This window comes from Alligator mississippiensis, chromosome 7 (genome assembly GCF_030867095.1).
Source record: "Alligator mississippiensis isolate rAllMis1 chromosome 7, rAllMis1, whole genome shotgun sequence".
Classification (NCBI taxonomy): domain Eukaryota; kingdom Metazoa; phylum Chordata; order Crocodylia; family Alligatoridae; genus Alligator; species Alligator mississippiensis.
Window position 1 is genome coordinate 22,248,016 of NC_081830.1, and position 12,398 is coordinate 22,260,413.

The 12,398-nt window shown below is 43.0% G+C and overlaps 1 protein-coding gene across 3 annotated transcripts in view; it reads right to left on the reverse strand.

Annotated features, from left to right (window-relative positions):
- Positions 1-12,398, reverse strand: part of LOXL2 (lysyl oxidase like 2) — a 106,800-nt gene that overhangs the window by 52,656 nt on the left and 41,746 nt on the right. The gene's annotated exons all lie outside the window — the stretch shown is intronic.

The following is a 12,398-nucleotide window of genomic DNA, read 5'->3' on the forward strand; positions in this document are numbered from 1 at the left end:
AGCAGTAAAAAAAGAGCTAATGCTTCTCTGGGTACATTGACAGGCTTAACTGCTTGCCTGCAATGGAGATACTGTTACATCTGTAACAACTATACATGCCCTGTGGCTCTTTTCAAACATCCAGTCATTCATTCTATCATTGTCTTTGAGGAGACAGACTGGGAATGTTATCCTGTATTTTACAGATGGGAAAAGTGGGCATCTGAGAGTTTAAGTGACTTGTCTTGGGCCACAAAAGAAATCTGTGTCAAAGCCAGGATTCTAATTCCTGGCTCTCAGCACTGGGCTGCAGTCACTCTTTCCTTTTGCAGAGGATGCCGACACACAAGAAACTCCATGTTGATTTATGCTGACTTTAAATAATTTTACTATTTTGTTCTTAGTTATATCCAAGGAGGAAAAAAAGTGAGCAAACTGGCAAGAAATAAATCACCATTTTTGTACTTTTGTGGCACTCCAGTCTCCAAATGGCTGTAACAGGCAAGCACAAAACAATATTTCATGATCTGTCTAATGAGCTAACACAATCCACATCTATTTTTCCACTTGAGTACTTTCACATACCAAATACTGTAAGCCATAGAAACCTTCAGTTGCATTTATAATTGCAGGTCAGAACCTGCAGCAAGATGTCCAGGAAGAGGATTACCAGGATTGCAATACCTGGGCTTTATACTGGAAAGCAAAAAATAAGGAGACAGACAGTAGCAAATGGTCAAAACAGCCATGATGTATGCTTCTTGGAGAGCTATTTAAAAGGACTGCTAAGATTCTTCCTATAACTCTTAATAGGTTTGGATAGCTTCCTTCTACTGCAGGGTTCTTTATGTAAAATTTGAATTGCAAGTATTCAGTGATAATATGAGTATAGACAGACATGTGTTTTATCTTTCCAACAGAAATATACAGAGCGGCCAGAGTAATGGTGAAAACAGACTCTGCATAGAGTCAAAAGAAAATAAATGGCAAACAACATTTAATAGCTGGAACAGATTTCTGTTTTAAGTTCTCATTATCATATTCGATGTACATGTGTTTAACCAGACATACACAGAGTGTATGTTGGCAACATATAGTATTTGAACATAAAAAGCCCACTGTAGCCCCAACAGAGATAAGACCCTTATTTTGCCAGACATCTATACAAGCTGGGATTCTGCAAGGAACTCAAGGAAATGAGGGATCCCAATTCCACTGAAATCCACCCTTTCAATTATGGTTATTATTTGTATTATACCAGCATCTCAAAAGTAAGATAGGGGCCCTCATTGCTCTAGCTGAAGCACATACATATTAAAAGAGTCATTCTCCTCAATGGTTTACAGTCAAAAGAGATATGACAAACAGATGAGAGAAAGGAAGCACGATTAGTCAGATTTTAACAAGGAATGTAAGTAGACAGATGAGCTTCTTGCCCAAAGTCACGTAGGGGGTCTGTGACGGAGCCAGCAGTCACGTCTGCCACACCTTAGACCATAGCAACCACCATAAAGCCTTTCTATCCACCCATCCATCTACAAACTCATACTTCTGGAACCTACAGATTATGGGACAATTTACAGAGAGAAAAGAGGGGGGCCGACATTTGAAGGTCTTGGGGATCCAGTCACTTCTTCCAAGCTAGGGAGCTCACTGCCAGAAATGAAGCTCAGAGCGACTCCCCAGCACCACATCTGAATGATTAGACAAGCGAGCTCTACTTCCAAACCTTCTAAGTCTTCTTGCAAACTGATGTCTCTTTCATGCAGAGGTCAAGAATTCAAGAAAATATTTTACTAGAATGTGGCGTGCATGGCAAACCTTCCACTTGAGCTGCTTCACTAGTTTTACATAACTTCCACCCATCTCCTGAACCACATCGCCACTTTGGCTTGGAATTCACATACTAACCTAATCAAGACCTGGATGCAAAACCTAGGCCAATCTCTGTTCATGTAACATCCTGCCCAAATATTTCAGACTTTGCTGGCTCTAGCCTTTGTACTGATAGTCTCTAGAATTACATCTTCTCGAAAGGATTGTGTTTATTATATTGTTGACCCCATTTGCCAGGATAACTGAGCTTGTTCCAGCATCAACTGGCTTCAGTCCATAAGCTGCAGCTCTTGTTTTATCCAAACATTCTTCTGGCTCACTGTGTAGAAACAACACACAGGCAACAAGAAACCCCCTTCTTTTCCCCAATTTCAACCTGACTGCCCAAGTAAAGCACAAAGAGCCCCCTAAAACAAAGTAGAATGAGGAAATAGTTAAGAATAAAGGAAGTGCAATAGATCTTTGGCCAGATTTGAAAATGTGGTTCCACTTTCAGCTGCAGCACCATGGCTGTGACCGAACAATCGCCTATAAATTCACTTGAAGCCAAAAACAGGAAAGACAGCTCTGTGGTTAAAACTCTGGACTGGGTCTCAAGAAAACAGGGTTCTCTGCCCAGATCGGTCCAACTCCTTGTATAACTTCAGGCAAGTAACTTAACCACTCTGTGTCTGTGCTGCCTGATCTGCAAAATGGGGATAACGACATGAGTCTTCTCCCCGATTATCTGTCTTGTCTCTTAAGTTGCAAACTCCATCCTCCATTTGCACAATGCTTTGCATTTTGAGGACCTGGGATCTCTAGAAGCCACCAGAAGACAAATAAAAATCAAACTCGTTCCCAGATCTGTAACAGTTTTGAGAACGGATTTTTTGTATTCCTTCCATGCTCACCTGACCACTCCCTGATGGTCCAAGATCCAAACTGGCATTTATTTACACTCTTGGGAGCCAGGTATCCAAGCTTTGATATAAAACCACAGATCTCAGCTTCAGAAAGTTTGGACTGGAGAGGAGTTAAGAAGTTCTGCTTTGAGTTTTCAATTAAAAGATTCCTGGCTCAAAAAAGGCTTCAGCTGGCTTTGTTTCCTCTGCCTGAACTAGGTATTTTCACACAACGTGGGATCTAATTGCAACACCTCACACAAGGCTTTCATAACAGATTTCCCTTTATTTACCTTTTGCTATCATTGTGCTGCATGGAACAAATATGCCCATTCATCCATCTAATCCAACCCTTTGGCTCAAGGCAGGATCATCTCTATCTACCCATTAGTCTCCACTCCTTCAACTCAGTTCTTGTGAGCCACACTTTCTGTAGCACCCTTGTGAATATAAATAAATGCAGGGATCAGAAATGTTCTGGCATTTTTGTTCTCTGCATCTGGTCTGTATCCTGCAGCTTGCAATATACCTGGTTCACTGAAGTTAAAAAAATAATCACTAAGTAGCTTAAAATGATGCATTAGGTTATATGCTTTGCTTCAAACCTTAATACAGATACATCTACAGTTAGATTATAATTTTAGCTTGGTACCAAGGAATTTTCAGAAAGCTAGACTTAATTTATAAGAAACTGGCCACCTCCCTCTCTGGTTTCTTTGGAAGTCCTAGCCTTAAGCCAGAATGGTACAAAGAAATGTTGATTCATTGTCTTCTCTGGAGCTCCACATACCAACAAGAGCACTGACTATATGGCGTGGTATTAGGTCCACAGCGCACTGGTCCAGCTGGTACGCACTGTAGGTACAGAGCCAAGAGTCTTCAGGCTAGGAAGGCAACCCAAAAACACAAGACACTGCACTCATCTGCTATGCAATGACATAAGAAAGGAGGGTAAGAAATTCCATTTGTATAGTTTTACATCTCTATACGGCACTGGGTGCAACAAAGCTCTTCATCCTTTCAGAGGATGGAAACTGAAGTATAGTTCACATTCTTTTTGGCAATTAAAATCCTTAAGCTCAGAGTCATGACACTAACTCACCAAACAGCTGCTAATATATTTTTTTCCCATAACTAGGAGAATTGCACCGTTCTGTTTAAAAGAGGAATGGCCGTCTTTCCTCCTCTATCAGCTCTAGATTAAGTTGTTTTTTCCATCCCAGCTGTGTTTTTTCTGTTTAAAATTCCCCAGCCTTTGCTATGACCCTCAGAATGGCTTTTAGTCAACTGAAGAGTCTCATCCCAGATGAGAAGCAATTGTAGGCGACTTCAGCAAACCACAGCAGCTGGGGTTTCAGATGGGCTTTTTAGAAGAGAACCTCAATTATGATATTAAACATACACCCACCCAATTACATCATGAGAGAATCAGCCAGGCAACTTCTAGTCTGGAAAGCTTGTGGTTTCTGCTCACGGACAGATAAGCAAGTTGAATGCTTGCAGTTACGAGACCATGCGTCAGTGGTTCCAAATTAGTGGCCTACCCTTAAAAGGGGAGGATTTCCATTTTGTTCCCAGTTCACCATAACAGGGGATTCTGTTTCTTTCTATGCATGTTTTTGATAGCAGCAAAACTGGCCAAAAACTACAAAACAACACAGGAGAGTAAGGAAGAACCAAACAGGTGGCTGAACCTATCTGTTTGTAAATGTTCAAGTGAACATGAACGTGTTCACAAGATGGCTTCAGAAACAGCTGGTTTTTCTACTGATAGTTGCATTAACATATTGCCGATGGCTGTGTGGACACTGACAAGAGTCATGGTTACTAAGCATTCAGTGCTTTCCAATTTTAAAAAGCCTCAGTTGTTCAATCATGAAACAGGAACACCCCCTCCCCCCCAAAAAAACAAAACAAAACCCAAAACATGCGCACACATGGTTAAGCAGGGCTGTCTACAAATCATTGCCCACCTTATGCAAGAGGGTGTCTGAAATAAGCTATGTAGTAAGAAAGTCTTCCATATAATCTGAGTTCAGCCTTCATCTTCCTTGTTTACCTCAGACCAAGTCATATCTAGATGTAGTACATGAAGCCATAGAGTGACTGAAATATTAACACACTGAAAATAAATACACTGAAAATAAATATTTTATACTAAAGTAGTGAATAGTCAAAGTAAACAGCTCACAAATGTGTCATTGGCTGAAGTTACATCACACAAACTGTGTAAACAGTATGAAGTATCAGAAAAACTTATCCTTGCCTTGGATAGACACTAAACAGCAGGTTGATCAACTTCAATAGGAACACAGGAAAATTACAGAAAGATGAAGTTCTGCTTATTATCAGAATTAACTACACATTTTCTCCATCAACATCAGGGATAGTCAAGCCAGATAAGTTGAGTTCAGCACCCTGAACATGTTTTATACCCGGACGAGAGCTTTTCTACCTATTAAAAATGCAAACATCCACTTTGGGTGTAATGAAGAATCCACTTCCATTCTACATGCGGTTCATTTATATTTCAAATCAGGGAGAGCAGTGACCCTGGTCTCCTTTCTAAGGAAATATTCAACTACTAATTCAGAAAGTATAGTGAAGACCAAACTTTCCTGTCTACCTGCCCTATAGACAACACCCTGCCTTTACCATAGCACGGATCCATTGCATCCATTGTCCTTGCTCTTCTCTCAGTGTCTGTTTTCTCTCCTTTTTCCTACACTTAAGCCATCCTGCTGCCCCCACAGCTACATAAATATCTTCTTTGTTTTAATCATCATCATGTGTTCTCTCTCTCCCTCCTCACCCCCACCTTCATGTGCATGCGCACCCACACTAAGATGTCATAGTTTCATAGTAGCTAGGGTCAGGAGGGACCTGAACAGATCATCTAGCCCGACTCGCTGCCACAGACAGGAATGAATGCTGGGTTCACAAGACCCCAGACAGGTGATCATCCAACCTCCTCTTGAATTTGCCCAAGGTAGCGGCAAGGACCACTTCCCTGGGAAGTTGGTTCCAGATTTTGGCCACCCTAACTGTAAAATATTGCCTTCTGATCTCTACTGATGTCTTAGCTTCCAAAGTACCAAATCCCAAGGGCTAAGACTCAGATTGGAAATGACTTACTCCTTAGTACTAAAAATGCAACATAAAAATCTCTCATTAAAATCTCTGCCTAAAACCCTGGACTCGCTGCAGCAGTCCTCCTATTAAAAGGCTATTTCTCCACCCAGTCCCCAGGCATCAACATATATGGGAGCTGTTTTGGTCTGCACATCTGGAACTGGACATACATGCCTTTGAGTCATTAAGAACAACAGAGTCCCAGATGTTAAACATATAAGTATCATGATGCTGATGAGGTAGAACAAAGAAGCTCCCTTAAGGAGTGCAAGAGCCTGGAGACAGCATTACTGAAGACCGCTGCTTTACTCTTACCACTGCCTTTGCAAGCTCTTTGGGTCCAGGACAGGCTGTTTTGTTTTGGGTTTATCCAGCACCCAGTCTAAAGGTTTCCTAATCCACAACTGGGGCCAATAAACAACCAAATGCAAATCATTAGTGAAGAGGCTTTTGCTGTATAATTCAGGGCCTCACTGACAGCCTCACCTTACGCTAGGAGTCACCATCATGAAGCATGCCAATTTTTACTGTGGAATTTTTTCACCACGGGTGACAGGGCCAGACCGGAGGATAATGATATCTCTCTGCCTTGCCCAAGTCCCCACAGCACTGCTGGATAACAAACAAAGCTTCACCTTTGATTACTTGGGATTTCCCCACTCTCCTGTTTAACATTGTGCCTGTACAGAGCTGGCACTCACAGCTAGTCAAACCTGCTGACTGCATCCAGGAGAAGACTGCATTTTGACTCAGTTCATTTCCACTGCTTTAACGTGGCTGCTGTTTAATGAATGTTTGTCTGAGATTTTGCTGCCAGAACAGATACTCAGATCCCCTCTAGACACAGAAAACATCTGCATTTGTTACATGAAGGTATGTATTGAAAGAGAAGTAAACATTTAAACTGAGACAGGAAGAAATTAACACACTGTTGTCATGACAAACAAGAAAACAAACTTGTAAAAAGTCAAAAATACTTGAGAACAGGAAGTCAGAAAATGAAGTTGCAATTCTATAACTTTGTTTCATTCCTTCTAGGGCTGAAATGTCCCCCCAGGCCAACACAGTCTTCATGACTGATAAGACAAAAACTTTCAGCAGCACTGGGATGTCTACATGTGTGCTTTTAATGGGTACTACCCCAATTTAAGGCGTATTAAGGATGTGCGCCTACATGCGCGTGCCCTTAATGCACCCTGAAAATGGCAATTTAGGCTATCTGAGCCTAAATTTGATACCTGCATAATGCAGGTATCAATTTATGCATGTCAAATCACATTAACAAACATGTAGACATGCTAATGCGCATTAATGTTGTGTGTGTCCATTGACTTGGGACTAACTTTAGTGATGCACACACCCGCATTAATGTGCCTTAGCGTGTGCGCATGTAGACGTGTGCCTAAAATCTCCTTAATATGCGTTAGGCTAATGCGCATTAATTTTAGGCATGCATATAAGCACATGTAGACACGCCCTCCGAAGTTGCTACAACTGTGGACTGCAAGAACTTGCAGTTCTGTTCCATCTTTGGCCAGAACCTAGCAAAGTAGGTACTGCCCCAGTGCCAATAGAAAATAATGCTGTTGCTGGATTGAAATAGGTCTGGAGCCTAAAACTCTCCATATTTTCCCCAAAATAGTAACATGGAGGGTTAAGAGCAGTAACCAACTTCATCTTCATAGATTTCACAGACATTAGGGCTGGAAGGGACCTCGGAAGATCGTTGGGTCCAGCCCCCTGCCCCAGGGGCAGGGAAGCCAATTAAGGTCAAAGGATCCCAGCAAGATAAACATCCAAATGTCGCTTAAAGGAGGCCAGAGTAGGTGCTTGCACCACCTCTGGAGGCAGTCTGTTCCAGGTTTTGGACAGTAAAGAAGTCCTTCCTTATGTCCAGCCTGAAACGTTCTTGGAGAAGTTTGTGACTGTTTGACCTTGTCATCCCTTGGGGCGCTCTGGTGAACAGGCATTCCCCCAGACCCTGATGTACACCCCTTATATACTTATAGGCAGCCACCAGGTCCCCCCTGAGCCTGTGCTTTTCCAGGCTGAAGAGTCCCATAGCTCTCAGCCTGTCTTCATAAGGCCTGTTCTCCTGCCCTCTGATCATGTGTGTGGCTCTTCTCTGGACTCTCTCAAGCTTCTCCACATTCTTTTTAAATTGTGGAGCCCAAAACTGGACGCAGTACTCCAGCTGTGGCCTCAACAAGGCCGAGTACAGTGGGAGGATGACATCCTAGGATTTGCTTGAGAAACATCTATGGATGCAAGCCAGAGTTTTGCTCACTTTACCAGCTGCAACATCACATTGGGGGCTCATATTCATCTTGTGGTCAAGCACAACCCCCAAATCTCTTTCGGACATGGTGCTAGCAAGCGTAGCACTGCCGAGCCTATACATATGCTGCGGGTTTTTCTTCCCAAAGTGGAGTAACCTTGCATTTTTCACTATTGAACACCATCATGTTTTCATCCGCCCATTTTCTGAGCCTGTCAAGGTCGGCCTTGATCACCATCCTGTCCTCAGGTGCGGACCCTTTACCCCAAAGTTTGGTGTCACTGGCGAACTTGGCCAGTCCGTTTCTGATACCAATGTGCACATCATTAAATAAAGATGTTAAAGAGTATAGGCCTAAGGATGCAGCCTTGGAGGACCCCACTGGTCACGGCACACCACAATGATTGACTTCTATCAACTACCATTCTCTGGGTCCGACCTCTGAGCCAATTCCCCAGCCAGTGGATTATGATGTAGCTGAGGCCACAGTTGGCCAGTTTTTCTATGAGATGATCATGGGATACCAGATTGAAGGCTTTCTTAAAATCAAGATATATGATGTCAGTCTCTTCTCCCTTGTCCAGACGATATGTCATCTTACAACATTACCAACATTACCATGACATTACCAACAGGCTAATTTCTGGTGGTGTGCTTAGTGCCCATAGGTGCTCAGCAAACATACAAGGAAGCCCCTGCATATCCTGAAGAGCTCCCAGCTTTGCTTCGCCATGGAGGCACAAGGAGGCAAGACATTCCCATGGCCTGCTGCAAATTTGGCCTTTATGCTAAGATAGTTCATACAAGACGAAAATTTGGTGTCAGTAGTAGAGGCACCTGAGCCCCTCTGAAGTCATTCCTCTGGAAGCAGAGACAGCCACTGCTAGCAAACATTCCTGATGTGAGCAGTAGTCTAACCAGTAGTGGTAGCATCACAGTTAGTGCCTGCCAATGCTACATCACCATAGTGACAAGCTGCATTGCCATCACTACGGTGATGTATCATCGGCAGGCACTAACTACGATGCTTTCACTACTGTGTAGTAGCTCGTTACTATTGTGCAGTGGGGTCGAAAACAACCCATGCATTGTCGGGACTGCACAGTCATTTAGTACTGGCTTTAGGCCCAAATGCACAGTCAGGAGCACATGCAGATGTACCCAGTATCTCCTTGGCTAGCTCAAGTCAATTTTAAGAGGGATCTCTTTTGTTTGTGCACTTGCAGCTGTAATCCAGACAGGTAAGAGTGGAAAACATTTCCTTTCTGCCTATAAAATCAGCCTCTCATGTCTAAACATATCCTAAATTGGTACTGGTAGCACCCTTTTCTACCTAAACAAGGATGAGATCATTTTCTTGACAGGCAGTCATTAAAGGCCTGACCAACAGCCCATGTAAATCAAAGGAAAACTTTCTGTTAACTGTTTTGAGCTTTGGATCGGTTTTTAATGGGTCGGATGGACCAGCCTCTACATTCAATCCAGGTCTACTCTGTTCTTTATCAAAATATCTCCATTTGTCTGCTCGGAAGATTAAAAAGCATCCTCCGAAAGGATTTTTCAGTAGGATGAGGCATTCTACAAGGCAACAAAAAACAGTACTCTGATGCTCATTTCATTTTGTGACACCTGAGAGCCAAAAATAAAGGTTGTATAGAAACACATGCTATCTGTATACCTCAGCTCTACAATGATGGAAATCAAACTATCCTATTGGCCACATTTTCTAGCATAGAACCCATCCGCAGATAAAAGTTGCCATGGCAGCAAGGCAAGCTTTATATTTATAAAGAGGAAACTAGGTGGGAAAAAAGATGCCAGGTGGCTGCATGCCCAAGAGAAGATGTCCTCTCACCTTCCCCAAACACTTCCTCACCCCAAACCATTCAATCTAAAGTGGTTTTTACATCACAGCTGCCACCTTGTCAGCAGAACCTGTTATAACATAGCTAAAAACTATCGATGGGATTTCATCTGTGTTCTCACTCACTGGTAAAGTGCAGTTAATTGAGACATGGGTTATGTCCCATCTATTCCACAAATTTTAAATCATGCTGTAACTGGTCCTTTATTGAAGTGGTGGCAGTTAATATCTAGACAGGACTACAAGATGCAATGAGATCTACTCTCTGGGCTCTGAACTCATGCCCCCTTTCTGTCTGAAAGGCTCCCAACACACATTACCTTTAAAATGTGATTAACAAGTTAATTGCACCTTAAGTAGTAACCCAGCCACACATGGAAGTCAATTTAAGGCATGATAAGGCAAATGAGCCACCGAGTTATTCCACATATAATGCATAATGATGTTGCAGCTCATTTGTATCACACCTTAAACTGAACGTGTGACCAGAACCTGTTTGAGGCACAAGGGGCTTATATAGAGCCCCGCACATGGGGAGACCAGTACTGGGCTGCCACAGCCTGATGCCAGGATCCCAGGGTGCAAAGGTCTACCAAGTCTGGTGTGCCACTCAGCCGAGTGGGACATGGAGCTTGACAGCTCCCCACACAGAGGGAGCTTGGCATCAGGCTGTAGCAGTCCAGTGCCAGGCTTCCCACATGCAGGAAGCTATCAAACCCAGTGAGGTGTGCCACTCAGTTTAGGGAACCCAGCACTAGGCTACGGACCAATCCCAGGCTCCCCATGTGCACGGTGCTATCAGCTGGGTGGCACACAGGGCTTATACAGCTCCCAGTGCATGAAGAACCCAGGATCAGACTGCTGCAGCCCAGTGTCAGGGTGTCCTTACATTGAGCTGATCGGCGGCTGGGACTGGAGACCAGTTTTGCTCCTGGCCCCAAATGACAATCAGCTGATTGGTTTCATCTTGCTGCGGCAGGGGAGCCTGGTCTCCCCCTAAACCAGCAAGTAAAGCATGATTGGGCTCTAATCCCAAAACTATGCATCCTGCCATGCACATATGAGGTGTGACTGTTGGGATCAAAGATTAGATCCCATCACATCTTAAAGTGAATGTCTCTCATGGGCAAAAAAGGAAGAAGGGAGTTAAAGTGGCAAGGTACAGCAACACCTGGAATGTTTAGCCAGGACGCTGTCTGCCCACAGTCGAGCTCGTGCTGGAATTCACACACAGGTAGTAGTTCTGTTTGCAGACATGAGATATAGTTAATAGCATGCCCCATATTAGGTGGAGGGAGGGAATCAACAAATATTTTTAAAAGAATGTTTGGGGAATAGTTTTAAGGGGAAAAAAAGTCTACCATATGTTGATTTAAAAAACTAGGTTAAGATCCCATTACTGAGATATAAAATTGCTAAGCAAAATGGGAAAGTAGTAATAAGCTTGTCTAAACAGCATTTAAACCACTTGAGTCAAGACACAAGCTATAGCATGAAAATTGAAGGGAGGGAATAGGTTCTTCATTCCTGCTTTTGGGTAAAACAGGGACTTGCTGGTGACTTGTGAAAGTTTAGAAAAACCTTTGGGACTTTATTCTCATTTATTCTGTGACTCTACTTCTGCCGCCTAGTAAATGGGCACCATTTCTATCCACTTTAAGGGGCCTATGGACTATGAGGACAATGGCAGACAGCCTTAATATAACGTCACAGCTCAATGGTTTATATTTTATCTCTGCATATGCATCTGTTACTTCATTTGATAAAAGCAGAACATGGGGGTGACAGTGCTGTTAGGGGTGGAGAGATTGGTTCTATTCCACGTTTTTACCCTCTAAGCACTCTTTGATTTCAGGGTAAGTCAGTCACTTAACACCTCTAAAAATCTAACCCTGAGCCTGTCTGGCTTATCTACCCCATTGGCAAACTACCTTTTAACCAGGTACAGGAAACACAAAAAGGCTTAACAAGTGTTTGTAAAATGCAGAGAGATCCTAGATGAAGGGACTCATGCTCTATATTTTTCAGAGTTTGTATCTGTATTGTTGTGTCCACGCATAGGACTTACTGTCTCTCTTACAAATGCCCTATGGAATTCTATGGGCTGTGCAACATCTGAGACCACTGGCAAAGTTAGATCCCCTCATTAGCAACCGGATTTCCTTTCTCTTGCACTTGCCACCAGGAGAGCTAGCAAGGCCTTGGAAGCATGCAGGCTATCCCATTACATGTCTGAAAGACTTGCCACTCTGAACCAGCTGGGTTACATTCTCTACAATCATGGTCTGACCAAAGCTTTAAATCAAGCCACTAATGCAGTAAAGGTAAACATAGCTTCAACCTTTCCCAGAGTTATGCTCCATAAACAAGAGAAAGAGAGAAAATCGAAAACAGTTTCTAAAACCAGATTCAAGAGTAAGGGGTT